Raw genomic sequence first — 18539 nt, 5'->3', positions numbered from 1 at the left:
AATCTAATCCTAATAGATAAAGTTTGTTTAATTAGTGTCCTAGTAGGATTATAATTAAATAGATTTGTATTCTAATAGGATTACAATTCCTTTCCATAAACTCTATAAATAGGTGCCTAGGGTCACATATTTACATTGAGAATTGAAGTATTCAAAGGTAAGATTTTGGAACAAAATCAGCCAAACACTTGTAGCCTATTAGCCGAAAATTCTTAGAACCTTAAGGGCGATTCTAGTTGGTCAAGCTTAAGGCGGATCCGGACGTGCTGTGGACTATCTACGGAGGGACGACACTTGGAGTCCTAAATACTTGTTCTTGTTCGGTTCGGGCGCAGCTAGGGAGGGCACGCTACAAAGTGTATGCATCTGAATTATGCTAAATGATTATGTGTAAATAATATGTTTCCTGGCATTAAGGTTTTCCGCATGATTTATGTTTTGTCATATGTATCATAACGTAACAGTGGTACCACGAGCCTCTTATTATTTTCATAATCTAAATTGCATGAACATGGTTAAATTTTACAAATTTGCAAGGAATTAAAGGGGTGATTAGTTTTCATAATTAATTGCAAATTGCGTTTATTTAATTATATGTACGCAGTTTTTCGGCAGAATATTCGTTACTCAACCAAATCGAGTGTTTTTGGTGTCAATTTCGCATGTAAAAGGCATTCTAAAATTTTGACAAAATTAATATTTTCCGGCCGAACCCAGAATTCCCAAATTCGAAGCTTAACTATGACTTTTCGGAGGTTTAAGTTTTTCGAACGCAAAAGTTTGTAAATTTAAGATGTTAAATTGAATATTTGCGATTCTTGTTGATAAATCTTGAGTTTTTAATTGACCTACAGTATATGTTTAACAATTATGAATGCCTAGACTTGTTAATTATACAACCTAATTTGTAATTATATATGATTAATTTGTTGAAATTCGAATAATTTAGAATTGATTTGTTTTTCATAATTAATTAATAATTTAATTAGGTATCCATGATTAAAATCCACCATAAAAATTGTTAATTTATGTTAAAATTTAAATTTTTATGACCTAATTTGAATCCATGTTAATCGGAAATTAATTAATTAATAAATTTTCGATTTTTCGCCCTAAAATTATGAAATTAATATGATTTATTAATTTGTCGTTAATTTTAAATTAAAAATTTTAAATTTTTATGAAAACGCTCATAAATTTTTCACGCACAAAGCAAAGGAAGCTACGAGTTACCCTTAAGGGGTGTTGTATAGTGCGAGCACGCGACGACGAGCAAGGGAGCTCGTCGCCCGTGCGATACGAATGTAGCAAGCAGCATTGCATGGCGCGCGCGCGAAGCAGAGCTGCTGGCCGTGTGTGCTATACGATGGGCGTGGGCAGGGCAAAGCGAGCAGTCGCGTGTGGGCAGCAAGCGAGCTGCGCCACAGCGCGCACTGCCTCGCACCAGCGAGCGCTGGCTCGCGTGCAGCGAGCGATGCCTCGCGAGGGAAAGCAGCAGCAGACGCGACACAACACAGAGGCTGCGTGCAGCGTGGCCAGCGATGGCTGCGTGTCCGTGTGGCCTGTGGCTGCGTGTTGCGTGGAGCTATGTGTGCCTTGTGCAGCGACCAGTCGTGCACACGATGGGACTTGGGCGCAAGCCCAAGTGCTCGTCGTGTTACGATTGAATCGTTTTGAATTTTAATTTGAAATTTTCAGTTCGGAAATAATTTTAATTAATTTTAAAATTGAAAATTTAAATTGTTTTCTTGGATTTTAATTTTGAATATTATAATTATTATAAATTTTTATTTATACTAATTATTTTACTAAAATTAAACCTTGAATTAATTTAAATTCATTTAATTCACTAGTACATAAACAAGTATATGCAACGGTCTATGCAACACTTAAAGCTATAGTAACGGTGTATTGCAACGACATAAGATAATGCAACGGTCAAAGGGTAATGCAACGGTCATTGCAACATTTTTTCTTAACCGCTGCATTAGGAATTCAAATGCAACCGTTTTGGGGCTATTGCAATGGTCTGGTTTAATTCTAGTGCATTTTTTAATCTAGCAAAGGTGGTATGAATTTACTGTAAGTAGGCTAACTGTAAGGGGGACTTTATTTATTTTTATATATGAGGTTCCCTCTCTAACATTCTCGAAATTTCCTAAACTTCAAATCCCTTGCCTAACTTTTCCAAAACCCTAAACTTTCAGTAAAAAGGTTCTTTCTTCTCGAGCTCGATCTGGTGCGATTCTCTCTCCCTTCTTCTTGAATACTCCTAACAAGTTCCAATAAAGCCAAAATATAGAAACGTTGGTTGCGTCTATCTCTTGCGGCGTTGAGGCAACAGAGGCAAGATAGTTGTCGCAAAAACGCCGGTGACCATCAGCAACTACGGCATTCTCTTTCACTTAGGTATTCCTCTCAACCTTCAACTTTGAAATTTTGGTTGAAAAGCCCCCAATGTATTATCAAATTTTATGAATGAGGGATTTTTCATCTTTTGTTTCCAATTAAGGTTTTATGGAATTAATTTGTGTTACAAAATTTATTCTATTTGATTCTTCGCACTTATTTATACTTTTTTTAGGGTTCGAAGACTAGTAGACTTACCGAAATGAACTGGAATTTTATTTTCTTTAGATGTTCTCATTCCTTTAGCAATTAGTAAGTAAATCGCACAAAGTTCTGCAATTAATCTGTATACTGTATATAAAATCAGCTGGAATTGAGTTTAACTTGCCTGCAAATCACTTACTTATTTTCACTAGTTTCTGATTTAGAAAAAATTGATGGGTGTTCACAACCTGTTTGATAAAATGCCTAGCTGGTATTTTAAATTTTGAGTACAATGGTGTGTCTATGTTAGTGGGATCAGATACTATGGAGTTCTTTCTTATATTTTATACAAAAGTAACTATAGATTGTAGTATGTTATTGCTTATAATGTATTATTATAACAAAAAATGCTAAGGTTAGCCCCTTTTTAACCCCTTATACACATGAACGAAGAAAAAAGGAAGACACACAACCTAGTAAGAAAAAACTTGTAAGGGATGTGGTCTTTGGAGGAAGAATATAGGAGAAACGAAACCGAGAAGCTCGTATTATTGCTTCCCTGGTATAGTTGTTTTTGCATTGTTGTAGATGGTCCTCCTTTGGACCTGTATTATTTCTAGTGTGTTGGTCTTTTGTGGTGTGCCATTCTTTGAAATTATGTACCATGGTCATTTTAGTTTCTTATGCTAGTTGTGTATGTAAGATTTATGTTGTAGTTTCTTGTTTTTCTTTGCTTCTTCCGTTTTTTCTTATGTTGTTCATGATTACTTTATATTTTATTTAATTTCCCTCATGCTGTAAAAAGTATGCAGGTTTGAATTAATCATGATCAACCTTTTCTTTTACTCTGTAATAGATGTTTAAATGTGTATACGTGGTAATATAATTAAAACTATTTTATTTCAAAATCAACCCTTTCTCCTTTTATCCTCTCATTTAAACTCAATTCCTCTCTCTAATAATTTCTTGTTCATGTTCGTGGACGTTGGATGTAGTTTATAAAGTCCATAACCTTTCTTTACTCCCCCATCATTCCCTCTGATCCCCCTCTTTTTTCACTTCCAATTTAGTGAGGCTGTCACCAAGTGGATTTCTTGCAAGGTCTGTAGGACATTCTAGTCCAGGTTTGTGGGACATAGAAGGTTAAGTTGGATTGCATTAACATTGTGCTTTGTGGTTCTTGGTCAATGTTAACGCTTAGTGTGTTTTTGCAACTTCTAGGTTATTTCAGCATATAATTTCCTTGTATAGGGGATATAATTGATGCTTGAAGAAGGTCGTAGTGTTTTATTTATGCTTGTAATTTTAGAGTGTTCTGGTTCTAGGATCTCAAGGGTGCGGCCATGCTATAAGGTAGAATGAATATTAAGGCTAAATAAGATCTTTTGTTAGGTAAATTAACCGTCTTTGGTTGATTAGGAAAGGACGTGTTGATGAGTGGAATGTTTAGATGACGTAAGTTATTGATGTAGAAGGGAAAAATTATCCATCGTACAGAAAAGTTCAAGCCCGTTGGGATTTTACATAAACTAATAAAATATGGTTGACCCTAATTGACAATGTTTGTTAAGAGCTATAATATAAATTTTAAATGTGCATGTAAAGCCAGTTTATAATGGTATTATGCTTTGTTACAGGGGGGAACTATATATACCCCGTTTTTATTTGGAGACCCACATTTATATTTAAATTCAGACCTTATAGGAAATTGGCAATACAGATAATGGGACCTCAAAATTCTTTGATGTTTATCCTTATTCCTCAAGATTGTAATGTTATATTTAGGCGCTTAGCAGACTAGCAGTGCATGCTAAATATATCAGGTAGTATGGAATTTGATGCATGGTGTGACCATAATGTAATGTGATGTTTAGAAGACTAGTAGAGTCTCAAAATTAAAGTCAGTAGGGAATTTAAATGATTTTTACCAAATTTTAATACTCTAGGCTTATGCTTTGTTGATCAGGTCCTAATTTGTGCGTGTGATGGCTTAATATTAAGATGCGTGTATGTCGTTGCTAATAATGTTTAAGTTGTGACGTAGCTTTTCCATTGTTCTCTAATGGTCTTTTAATATTTGATTTTATATGTAGTTGACGAACATAATGGGGTGGAAATGGAGAAACGTACATGGTCGCTAGAATGGCATATTATTGGTGGTCAATCTCTCTTACAAGTTACAAACAGTTGTATAACTTAGTATATTATACAAGGGAGTATGCTGAAGTTTTTGGTTCCATAGAAGTACAATTAAGTACTTGATTTTGTAAATAGATCAAAACAATAATGTACATATGTATGGATTTTTTAAAATTTGTAATAAAATATTCATAATTCGATATGTGTAGTTATATTTTCGTAAGTTTGATATTATATTTAGTCTACCAAAACTCAATATGTATTTATGTACACCGTTGCAATAGGTCAAATATGTAATTAAAAAATAAACAATACAAAAATTTCTAATGGGTTGCATTAGGCCTAATACACCATTGCATTATATCTAATGCAACAAATCTTAAAGAGGGCTAAACAACGTTGCATTAGTTCGAAAAGACCGTGTATTACAACGGGTCCTTGAGATATCCAAGCGGCGTTGCATTAGCTCCAAAAGACGGTGGTAATAGCTGTCTATTGCAACGGTTCCTTGAGATAGCAAAGCAGCATTGCATTAGGTCATAAAGATCGTTGCAATAGTCCTATTGCAACGGCCGCAACAACAACGGTTCTACAACCGTTGCAATAGGGATAATGCAACGGTTTTTGGCCTTATTGCAACAGTTATTAGGCGTTGCATTTGGTCATTTATGTAGTAGTGATTCAACTGAAAAATAATTTAAATAAATGGATTCAATTATAATTTTATATGAGTTTTAAGTTTTAATTAAACTTGTATGTTTCCGGTTAGACTAGAAATACATTTTTATGTTTAAAATTAGTAAAGCATATAAAGTTATTGGTTTAAGTGGGAGCAATTTTAGTCATAAACTCTTGATTAGGTCTACAAATCCTTTAAGGTTAAACAACTTGATTAGAATTAATAAGGACTGAATAATTGGTAGATTATTGATGCCCTTGATTAATTGCTGCAAATATTTATGTGATGCATACAACGTGTTTTACTAACCAGCTATGTGGGCCATTCATGATAATGAATGGGTGAATGGTATATATTGTATATGTACTGTTTTGCAGGTTATGAAGTGACTAGTATGGCCCAAATAGGATAGAAATTTGTTCTGCGTACCATTAATTTGAATGTAATTGGTCTAATGCACCAAAGTTTGTTTTTCAATTCAAATATGGTCTGCGTACCATCAAATAGTTGTAATTAGTTTAATTATAGCTGATCCTGTTTGAAGAAAATGGCGCCTCCCACGGTGAAATTCAAGAAGTTTCCAATCCATTTTCAAGACGGACTTTGAAGTTGAAGCTTCAAGATGAAGTCGGGCCATACTAGATCACATTTATCTTATGCATGCTTTAAGTTGTTTATTGCTTTTAAATATGTCTTAAATATGCATGAGATTTTGGCTTGATTATGTTGCATGATTTAGGATTTTAGTTCACTTAAAATCTAACCAACATAGTAAGAGCCTTAAGTTCCAAAGTTTAAAAATTGAGTTAAAGGGTGCCATGCCAAAATAACACTTACTTGGATAACCTTTACATCAATCTAGTAATAGTTTTATGCTCAGCGAGGTGTTACTTATTGATCCTAAAGGGGTAAGGTACACAAATAATTGTGAGTACATGTTAGTTTTGGTGAAACTCAACGATATAAGTAAGGAGTCCTTTTATGTCGTGGCAAATTCGATAGGTTTACCTAATAAGTTCTTAGACGTACCTATCAACCAAGAGTAGTTTCTAGACTATTAGCAAAAGGCTTTTGCTTACCTAAAATATTTTAGAATTGAGTCAAAATACATAATGTGCTTAATTCTTCAATGATATAAGGGTCTTGGAATCATTTTATTCACACCTGCCGGAACAATAAATTCGAATAAAATGCTAATGACTTGTTTAAATTGCATGATTGCTTTAATTTTCAAGTTATTACTCATGATAAATGTTTAGACTTTGCATGCTTCAATGTATGTTTTAATTATTGTTTATAATTAAATTTCTTGCACTGCAGTAAATCCTTTTAGAAAGGTAACAGTAAATTTCCTCGATTGGTAGTGAATCCAAGAACGATTCACGGAAATGAGAGAAAATGAGCAATTTAAATGTACGTTTCTTTTAGCGACTTTTATGGTTGTTTTCGAGTATCAAAATCGAATGGCGAACAGATTGGTGCTTGTGAATTCAAAATACACTGTAGTTTTGAGATCATAAAGCATTGAGTTTAAACTCTCAGCTTTACCAATGGTTAACAACCTAAAATATTTTTCCATTTAATTCTAGAATGAGTCTAGACCCTAGACATTCGGATAGATCGATGCTTAGAGAACTTTAGAAGCTTCTGGTAAGATCATCTAGTTGAAACTTAATATTCAACATAAAATGGTAAGAACTTTGTTGGAATGACATTGGACATTTCTAAACAAAGTATCAAAGTCAACACTAGAGAATTCAATTCTTAAGGCTATTAGAAAAGGTACAAGAAATAGGAAAACAAGGAACAAATGAAAGGAATTTACAATTCCGTTTCTACCTATAAAGTTTATGTTTAAAGAGAAGTGACCTAGCAATCAAACTTCCTTGGTATCATATACCGCTTGAGGTTCTTACTTCGGTAATAACTCAAACAATGGAAGCTAGGCTACACTAATGGCCTACAAGTGGGAAATGAAGCATGGCAATGCTACATTAGTTGTAGGGTCATCTAATTTGTTTTAAGTCCTTTCAAGGCTGGAACTTAATGGCTATTTTGTTCCATAATCAGCATACCTAAATTTCTGCTTCAAACACAGAAAGACTCGAATTCAAGAAAAATAAAAACCAATGTTTGTTTGTTTATTTGAATGAAATGGTCATTTACGGGTTGAGTCAATATGCTTGATTAAAACAAACAAATCTTTAACAATAAAGAACTTTACTAGGTTCAAATCAATCTCTTGATTTGAGTTCCACTAATCTTTGGCATTGTTGCTTAGACCATATCAACAAGTTAACATTCAAAAGCTCAATTTTGATGGACTTTTGAAAGTTGGTTGATTTCTAGATCAATTCAAGACAAGCTAGTCTTACTTGTTGAAAGTAACAAAAGATACGAACTATTGTTAGAACGCCTAGACAATAGAGTTCAAAGCTAAAGAAATATTTTATGACTTTATTATATCACCTGGGTTTGAGTGAATATTGGTTTATTTACTCAATGTGATATAAGTTTGAATCTGTTTTGCTAGTTCAAAGATTCAGAAGTATAAAATCCACTTGGCAAGAAATCATAAAGATCTAGGTTAGATCATGTTGATGATTACTTGAGACCAAATATAATCATCAATGATTGTGTGTTGTAATTTCACAATCTAGCTCCATAAGATATGGCATATCTACGTTGGAATGATCGAAGTCAATTAGTACTTGATTCGATCAATGATGAATCATAAAGACTTTTCCTATAATTTCTAAAACAAAATGCTCAACTACCACCAAACTAAACCAAATTCGTCAAAGCTATTGAAAAGTAATTTCAGAATATCTTTTCATAATATATCTATAGAGTTCCTAAACTCAGTGGGAGCTTAGTGTTTGTTATTCAACAAACTAAGGCCCAAGTATAGATATATGTTTCATTGTGATTTATTCAAATGAGACACAAGGGTATTGTTTCTACCACGAATTTTTGAGAACATAATGTTTGTTTGCTCGAAATAATGATCTTTTGGAGATTCGTTTCCAAAATGACAAGTGGGAGAAAATAGACCTCGAAAGTCTTTGAGGCGAACAACAAACATAAACGGACGTTCAGGAGGCTTTTCGAAGTTCTTTAGAAAATCCGAGCACGTATTCTTTAAGGACTTTAGAAGTGGCTTTAAAGAATAGACATCTCTTAGAAGACTTTACAAGTGCTTCAAGGAGAACAGAATATTCAAAGGACTTTCAAGTGGCTGTTGATATTCTATTGTTTGATCGATGTTCTATACCCAAGTAGGCATAGAGTTCAAGTCACTGAAACTATGAGATTCTTCTATTAGATAGTGAAGAAACATGGAGTTCAGGTCACTGAAGCTATGCGATTCTTCTATTAGATAGTGAAGAAACCTACAACTTGCAGTCAAACTATTATCATATAGATTAATGAGTTTGTGACCTGTAAGAAAGCTTTGACGAAACCCAGATTCCCTAAAATGGTTAGAGGCCATATATAGACTCGAATGTTTTAAATGGTTAGAGGCCATAAAACATACTCAATGTTTCGATGACAAAATTGAAATTTTGTTGATTTGCAAGAATAGTTTCACACCTATTGGTTGCAAGTGTGTTTTAAGGATAAAAACCATCAAACACAAAATTGTGTTCACACACAAAGCTAGATTAGTTGCTAAAGGTTACAAGAAAATTCACGGTGTGGATTGTGTTGAAACCTCATGCATTATCGTAATGCTTAAGTCTATAATTCAAGTAATGATTGCATATTGGTACATATGGCAATTGGATGACAAAACGTATTCCTCAATCAAATGTTGGAAGAAAACTATGTACATAGCATGTCATAGGATTTGTGGATCCAAATAATGCTTGAAATGAATGCTAGCTTATGAAATCTAAGTACAGATTTAAGCAAGCAATTGGGAATTGGAATTGTATTTTAGTGAAGCTAATAAGTATTTTAGTTTCATGAAATGTACATGATTCTTATAGATATATAAGAAGTTTAGTGGGAGTACGTAAAACTTAATTGGTCCTATGTGTATCACACACATATCTCTCTATTGTGAAATAACATTCAAATGCTAATGATTTAGATTTGAAATTATTCATCAATGATGGACCAAGGCGAAACTTAGTACATACTGGGTATTAAGATCTATTTACAAAGATCTTATGATATTGTTTTGGATTAAGTAATGGCATTTACTAAATCAAACACGAAAGACTCCATTGGAGATATTCGACCCATATGAATAAATTTAAGTAAAGGATGTTTGAACTATGTATAAGCATTTACTAAGTTAAACATCAAAGAGTCTAAAGGAGATTCTTAACCTATATTATATGTCAAAGAATTTAGCTGGATTTAGTATCTACTGAAACTAGATGAGCTAAAGTTACATGAATTGAATTCAATTGGGAATTATTCTGCAAAAGAATTTATCATGTATGATATAATATGAGGATCGCCAAAAACGTATGGTATGACTTTAGGCATGACGAACGTATACCAGTCTCTATTGATCTAAGTGAAGATCAACTAGATTGAGATCAAGAAAAACTTATGGTACTTGAAAAAGTACATAGGAATAGTTCTTGATTCAAGGAAATAAAGATATGCCAAATATTGATGCTACACGCATAAACATTGGTAAAGGATCAAGCAAGATCCCTTTGGAGTTAACCATTGGCAAGGACGAGCTATAGAGCATCGTTTTGAAATGGCAACATGGATTGAAGACCATGAGTTGTTGCGTGGGAAATTATATATTAATTTCTATGTTCTAAGATACAGATGGAAAATCTTCCACATATCAACCTATACAGTTGAAGTAAAAGTAATTATTGCCTAAGAAGCAATGAAACAGGGTTGTTTAAGTTAAAGATTTCTTCACTGAACTTGCTGTTAGGTTATGATACATATGACATTACATAGATCATGCGGAAACAACCATTAACCCAGGACAACATATTATTTACACATAATCATATAGCATAATTTAGATGCATACTCTTTGTTGCGTGCCCTCCCTAGCTGCACCCGAACCGAACAAGAACAAGTCTTTAGGACTCCAAGTGTCGTCCCTCCGTAGATAGTCCACAGTACGTCCGGATCCGCCTTAAGATTGACCAACTAGAATCGCCCTTAAGGTACTAGAAAATTTCGTCACTTTTATGAGCAAGATGTGTGTTTTAATTTTCTCTCAAAAAACTCACTTTTGAATACTTTGAAGCTTGTTATAAATTGTGAGCCCTAGCCTCATATTTATAGGGGTATGGAAAGGGAATCGAAATCCTATTCAGATACAAATTAATTAAACCTAGAATCCTACAAGAACTCTAATTTAATTAATTTATCAAATAGAATTAGGAATTTAATCATTAACCGAACTCTGCATGTTTTAGGAAACGCGCACGAACACAAACACTTGCACACACACGCACGGCAGCCACGATGGGCCCCCATGCGTGCGCGCGAGCAGCAGCCCACGCAGCGCCCGCGCCCGCGCGCGCTGCGCGCGCTGCGCAGCCTGCTGGGCCTGGCCTTGCGCTGGGCCTGGCGTGGCTGTTTGTGCGGCGCGCTTGGCTTGCTGGGCGATGGCCTGGCTTCGTGCTGGGCCTCGTCCGGCAGGCCTCGTCCGATGCTTATTCGTACGATGCGCTTCCGATTAAATTTTCCGATTCCGGAATTCATTTCCGATATGAACAATATTTAATATTTCCGATTCCGGAATTAATTTCCGTTTCGAACAAATATTTAATATTTCCGTTTCCGGAATTATTTTCCGATTCCGGTAATATTTCCGATTCTGACAATATTTCCGTTTCCGGCAATATTTCCGATTCTGGCAATATTTCCATTTCCGATAATATTTTCCGATACGTACCATGTTTCCGTTTCCGGCAACATCTACGACTTGGATAATATTTATATTTCCGATACGATCCATATTTCCGTTTCCGGCAATATCATCGTTTCCGGAGTATTCATTTCTTGCCTGTGACGATCTTAGCTCCCACTGAAACCAAGATCCGTCGGTTCCGAATATTCATAGATGGAGTATTTAATGCCATTAAATACTTGATCCGTTTACGTACTATTTGTGTGACCCTACGGGTTCAGTCAAGAGTAAGCTGTGGATTAATATCATTAATTCCACTTGAACTGAAGCGGCCTCTAGCTAGGCATTCAGCTCACTTGATCTCACTGAATTATTAACTTGTTAATTAATACTGAACCGCATTTATTAGACTTAACATAGAATGCATACTTGGACCAAGGGCATTATTTCCTTCAGTCTCCCACTTGTCCTTAGGGACAAGTGTGCATTTCCTAATTCCTTTGTCGCTCGATGCTTGCTCTTGAACATAAGGTAAGAGTTGTCATCCTTATTATGTCCAGAGGTGTTCCTCGGTTTCAGAGTTCAACTGATCAAATAAACAGATAATCATAGCCTATGATTCATCCGAGCACGGCCATGCATTTCACAGTTTCTAGCTCTCCGAGTGGCCTTGTACAACTTTTAAGCATCTCATCCCGATTTATGGGAGGACAATCCCAATCTTGCGATCTTGAGATTAGACTTCGTTTGATAGGTGATTACCTGAGCGTTGCCTTTATAGCCTCCTTTTACGGTGCGACGGTTGGTCAACGTCAAAGCAACCAGTTCTCAAACAAGTAATCTCAAATCACTCAGGTATTGAGGATTTAGTGTCTAATAATTTAATGAAATTTACTTATGACAGACTTTCATCTCTTACAGTAAAGTTTCATAGGTCTTGTCCGATACTAGTCTTCCCAAAGTAAGTATCTATGCAAATGATTATGACATTGCCATGTCCACATAGTTCAAGAAACAGAACTACTAGTCATCTTGCATTCTAATCGTCTAACGTTTTCTATGCGTCCAATTTTATAGAAAACTCCGATTAGGGACCATTTTCAACCTTTGACATTCAAGTTCACTTGATAGACATTTCTTAGTCACAGGACTGGTCCTGACAGTCTATCTTGAATATATCGTCAAATTGAAGGGACTCATCATTTAATAAACCACAAATTAAATGGAAAAATGAATTCATTTCATTTATTGTGAATGATTAACCAATAATGTTTTACAAAGATTTAAACTCTAAAACTTTAAAACATTAAACAGAGACATCAAAGCCATTCTCCAATATGCTTGATTCCCATAGCTGCAGTGTGCGAGTTGTGCTTCGCCTGCGGCAGAGGTTTAGTTAATGGATCTGATATGTTGTCATCAGTTCCAATTTTGCTTATCTCGACTTCTTTTCTTTCAACGAACTCTCGTAGAAGGTGAAATCTACGAAGTACATGCTTGACTCTCTGGTGGTGTCTAGGCTCTTTTGCCTGTGCAATAGCTCCGTTATTATCACAATACAGGGCTATTGGTCCTTTAATGGAGGGGACTACACCAAGTTCTCCTATGAACTTCCTTAGCCATATAGCTTCCTTTGCTGCTTCATGTGCAGCAATGTACTCCGCTTCAGTTGTAGAATCCGCAATGGTGCTTTGCTTAGCACTTTTCCAGCTTACTGCTCCTCCGTTGAGGCAGAAGACAAACCCAGACTGTGATCTAAAATCATCTTTGTCGGTTTGGAAACTTGCGTCCGTATAGCCTTTAACAATTAATTCATCATCTCCACCATAGACCAGGAAGTCATCTTTGTGCCTTTTCAGGTACTTCAGAATATTCTTGGCAGCAGTCCAATGCGCCTCTCCTGGGTCTGACTGGTATCTGCTCGTAGCACTGAGTGCGTACGCAACATCCGGGCGTGTACATATCATAGCATACATTATTGAACCAATCAATGATGCATATGGAATCCCATTCATTCGTCTACGCTCATCAATTGTTTTTGGGCACTGAGTCTTGCTTAGAGTCATTCCATGAGACATGGGTAGGTAGCCTCGCTTGGAGTCCGCCATCTTGAACCTATCAAGCACCTTATTGATATAAGTGCTTTGACTAAGTCCAATCATCTTTTTAGATCTATCTCTGTAAATCTTGATGCCCAATATGTACTGTGCTTCTCCTAGATCCTTCATCGAAAAACATTTCCCAAGCCAAATCTTGACAGAGTTCAACATAGGAATGTCATTTCCGATAAGCAATATGTCGTCGACATATAATACTAGGAAAGCAATTTTGCTCCCACTGACCTTCTTGTATACACAAGATTCGTCTGCGTTCTTGATGAAACCAAAGTCACTGACTGCTTCATCAAAACGTATATTCCAGCTCCTGGATGCCTGCTTCAATCCGTAGATTGACTTCTTTAGCTTGCATACCTTTTTAGCATTCTTTGGATCCTCAAAACCTTTAGGCTGTGTCATAAACACAGTTTCTGTTAAAACGCCGTTTAAGAAAGCAGTTTTGACATCCATCTGCCATATTTCGTAATCGTAATATGCAGCGATTGCTAACATTATTCGAATAGACTTTAGCATTGCAACTGGTGAAAAGGTTTCATCGTAATCCACACCGTGGACTTGCCTCTAACCTTTTGCGACCAATCTAGCTTTGAAAACTTCAAGTTTCCCATCCTTGTCCTTTTTCAGTTTGAAAACCCATTTGCTTCCAATGGCTTGGTAGCCATCTGGAAAATCGACCAAATCCCATACTTGGTTTTCAGACATGGAGTCTAATTCATATTGCATGGCTTCTTGCCACTGCTTGGAGCTAGGGCTCGTCATAGCTTGCTTGTAAGTCGCAGGTTCATCACTTTCAAGTAATAGAACGTCATAGCTCTCGTTCGTCAAAATACCTAAGTACCTTTCCGGTTGAGATCTATATCTTTGCGATCTACGCGGGGTAACATTTCTAGATTGACCATGATTCTCACCAGATTCTTCTAAAGATCTCTGAGTTTCATCCTGAATGTCATCTTGAGCATTCTCTAGAGTTTGTTGTTCGACTCGAATTTCTTCGAGGTCTACTTTTCTCCCACTTGTCATTTTGGAAATGTGATCCTTCTCCAAAAAGACACCATCTCGAGCAACAAACACTTTGTTCTCAGATGTATTGTAGAAGTAATACCCCTTTGTTTCCTTTGGATAGCCCACAAGGATACATTTGTCAGATTTTGGATGAAGTTTGTCTGAAATTAATCGTTTGACGTATACTTCACATCCCCAAATCTTAAGAAAAGACACATTTGGAGGCTTTCCAAACCATAATTCGTATGGAGTCTTTTCGACAGCTTTAGACGGAGCTCTATTTATAGTGAGTGCAGCTGTATTTAGTGCATGTCCCCAAAATTCTAAGGGAAGTTCGGCCTGACCCATCATTGACCTGACCATGTCTAGCAAGGTTCTGTTCCTCCGTTCTGACACACCGTTCCATTGTGGTGTTCCAGGAGGAGTCAATTCTGATAGAATTCCACATTCTTTCAGATGGTCATCAAATTCATAGCTCAGATATTCACCGCCTCTATCAGACCGCAGTGCCTTAATCTTCTTGCCTAATTGATTCTCTACTTCACTCTGAAATTCCTTGAATTTGTCAAAGGATTCAGACTTATGCTTCATTAGGTAGACATAACCATACCTACTGAAGTCATCAGTGAAAGTGATAAAGTAGCTGAAACCACCTCTAGCATTTGTACTCATTGGTCCACATACATCTGTATGGATTAAACCCAATAGTTCATTTGCTCTTTCTCCAACTTTAGAGAAAGGTTGCTTTGTCATTTTGCCAAGTAAACATGATTCGCATTTACCATAATCCTCTAAGTCAAATGGTTCTAGAATTCCTTCCCTTTGAAGTCTTTCTAAGCGTTTCAAGTTTATATGGCCTAATCGACAATGCCACAGATAGGTGAGATCTGAATCATCCTTTTTGGCCTTTTTGGTATTTATGTTATATACTTGTTTGTCGTGATCTAATAAATAAAGTCCATTGACTAATCTAGCAGATCCATAAAACATCTCTTTAAAATAAAACGAACAACTATTGTCTTTTATTAAAAAGGAAAATCCCTTAGCATCTAAGCAAGAAACTGAAATGATGTTTTTAGTAAGACTTGGAACATGGAAACATTCTTCCAGTTCCAAAACTAGCCCGGAGGGCAACGACAAATAGTAAGTTCCTACGGCTAATGCAGCAATCCGTGCTCCATTTCCCACTCGTAGGTCGACTTCACCCTTGCTTAACTTTCTACTTCTTCTTAGTCCCTGTGGATTGGAACATAAGTGTGAGCCACAACCTGTATCTAATACCCAAGAAGTTGAATTAGCAAGTATACAGTCTATAACGAAAATACCTGAAGATGGAACGACTGTTCCGTTCTTCTGATCTTCCTTTAGCTTCAAGCAATCTCTCTTCCAATGCCCCTTCTTCTTGCAGTAGAAGCATTCGGATTCAGAAGTGGGTTGACTGACCTTCCTCTTTGCAGAATTGGCGCCAGTTTGCTTAGTTGGGCTGGCCTTGTTGCCACCTTTCTTAGCATTCCTCTTCTTTCCAGATTTCTTGAACTTGCCCCCACGCACCATAAGCACATCCTGCTTATCACTTTTGAGCGTCTTTTCAGCGGTCTTCAGCATACCGTGAAGCTCAGTGAGCGTTTTGTCCAGACTATTCATACTGTAGTTCAGTTTGAACTGATCATACCCGCTATGAAGAGAATGGAGGATGGTGTCTATAGCCATTTCCTGAGAAAATTGCTGATCCAGCCGACTCATATTCTCAATGAGTCCAATCATTTTGAGAACATGTGGACTTACGGGCTCGCCTTTCTTAAGCTTGGTCTCAAGAATTTGCCTATGAGTCTCGAATCTTTCGACTCGAGCCAGATCTTGGAACATGTTCTTCAACTCACTGATGATTGTGAAAGCATCTGAGTTGATGAACGTTTTCTGCAGATCCGCACTCATGGTGGCGAGCATTAGACATTTCACATCCTTGTTGGCATCAATCCAACGATTGAGGGCTGCCTGAGTGACCCCGTCGCCTGCAGCTTCGGGCATCGCCTCATCCAGGACATACTCCTTTTCTTCCTGCATAAGAACTATTTGCAAGTTCCTTTGCCAGTCAAGGAAGTTTTTCCCGTTCAACTTCTCCTTTTCGAGAATTGATCGAATGTTGAATGAATTGTTGTTTGCCATATTAAAAACTACAATTGAAAAGAATAAACAAATAAATAACCATTCACAGTTTCTCTTAATAAACTTAAACTCTAGCATACATGCATAATTCAATGTTTATTAAGCATTTTATTCAAATTATGTGTTCCGGCAGGTGTGAATAAAATGATTCCAAGATCCTAAAATCATTGAAGAACTAAGCACAGTTTGTCGACTTAATCCTAGAACATCTTAGGTAAGCAAAAGCCTTTTGCTAATAGTCTAGAAACTATTCTTGGTTGATAGGTACGTCTAAGAACTTTATTAGGTAAACCTATCGATTTTGCCACGACATAAAAGGACTCCTTACTTATATCGTTGAGTTTCACCAAAACTAACATGTACTCACAATTATTTGTGTACCTTGCCCCTTTAGGACCAATAAGTAACACCTCGCTGAGCGAAAACTATTACTAGATTGATGTAAAGGATATCCAAGCAAGTGTATATTTTGGCATGGCACCTTTTAACTCAATTTTTAAGTTTGGAACTTAAGGCTCTTACTATGTTGGTTAGATTTTAAGTGAACTAAAATCCTTAATCATGCAACATAATCAAGCTTTTGATCTCATGCATTTTAAGACATATTTAAAAGCAATAAATAACTTAAAACATGCATAAGATATTTGTGATCTAGTATGGCCCGACTTCATCTTGAAGCTTTAACTTCAAAGTCCGTCTTGAAAATCTCCGTGGGAGGCACCATTTTCTTCAAATAGGATAAGCTATAACTAATTACAACTATTTGATGGTACGCAGACCATATTTGAATTGAAAAATAACTTTGGTACTTCAGACCAATTACATTCAAATTAATGGTACGCAGACCATATTTTCTATCCTATTTGGGCCATACTAGTCACTTCATAACCTGCAAAACAGTACATATATAATATATACCATTCACCCATTCATTATCATGAATGGCCCACATAGCTGGTTAGTAAAACAAATTATGCATCACGTAAACATTTGCAGCAATTAATCAAGGGCACCAATAATCTACCAATTATTCAGTCCTTATTAATTCTAATCAAGTTGTTTTAACCTTAAGGATTTGTAGACCTAATCAAGAGTTTATGACTAAAATACGCTCCCACTTAAACCAATAAATTCATATGCTTTACTAATTTTAAACATAAAAATGTATTTCTAGTGTAACCGGAAACATACAAATTTAATTAAAATTTAAAGCTCATATAAATTTATAATTGAATCCAAAAAGTTTAATTTAATTTCAGTCGTATTTAAATTAATTCATGATTTTAATTTTAGTAAAATAATTAGAATAAATAAAATTTATTATAATTACAATATTCAAAATTAAAATCCAAGAAAATAATTTAAATTATTAATTTTAAAATTAATTAAAATTACGTGAACTGGAATTTTCAAATTAAACATTCAAAACGATCTTTAATCGTAACGCAAACACCCTACGCGTTGCACGCCCATGGGCCGCACGCACACAGCCATTGCTGGCCATGTGCGCGCAGCCCATGCGCTCGTCGCATAGCTGCTGCATCCCCATCGCAAGCCTCCGCACGCATTGGTGCTCGCTGCGCGCGCCAGCGCTCATCGCACGCGAGCTATCGCTCGCAGTGCGCGCGCGACATCGCTCGCTGGGCGCGTGACATCGCTCGCTAGGCGCGCGAGCCATCGCTCGCTGGGCGGGCGACATCGCTCGTTGTGCGCGCGAGCCACTACAAGAAAAAAGGGTTATAGCAACGCCCTTTTATGCAACAGTTTTACTGGCGTTGCTATATCATAGCTATTGCAACAGTTAAATAATTATCAATTTGAGTAGACTTTCACTTTGAAAAAGTGTTGCTATAAAAAAATTATGGCAACAATTGTATATTATCACTATTTTATTGCAACAGTTTTTACTTTTTTTTTTATATTTAGATGAAATATTGCAACGGTTTTTGTCAAGTATCTAAAATAAGTTAAAAATTAAAAAATAATTAATAAAAATATTGGATTAGGTTATTGAATTTTTCCATAGATCGCAGTTTTT

The 18539-nt window shown here is 36.1% G+C and overlaps 1 long non-coding RNA gene across 1 annotated transcript; it reads left to right on the top strand.

The window, feature by feature from the left end:
• The first annotated feature begins 1949 nt into the window (after positions 1-1949).
• On the top strand, positions 1950-4926 carry LOC110779574 (uncharacterized). Its single transcript, XR_002531173.2, has 2 exons — positions 1950-2409; positions 4647-4926. It is a non-coding gene; the product is annotated as an uncharacterized lncRNA (long non-coding RNA).
• Positions 4927-18539: the final 13613 nt, after the last annotated feature.

This window comes from Spinacia oleracea, chromosome 1 (assembly GCF_020520425.1).
Source record: "Spinacia oleracea cultivar Varoflay chromosome 1, BTI_SOV_V1, whole genome shotgun sequence".
Classification (NCBI taxonomy): domain Eukaryota; kingdom Viridiplantae; phylum Streptophyta; class Magnoliopsida; order Caryophyllales; family Amaranthaceae; genus Spinacia; species Spinacia oleracea.
This window is presented reverse-complemented; position numbering and strand designations above follow the sequence as displayed.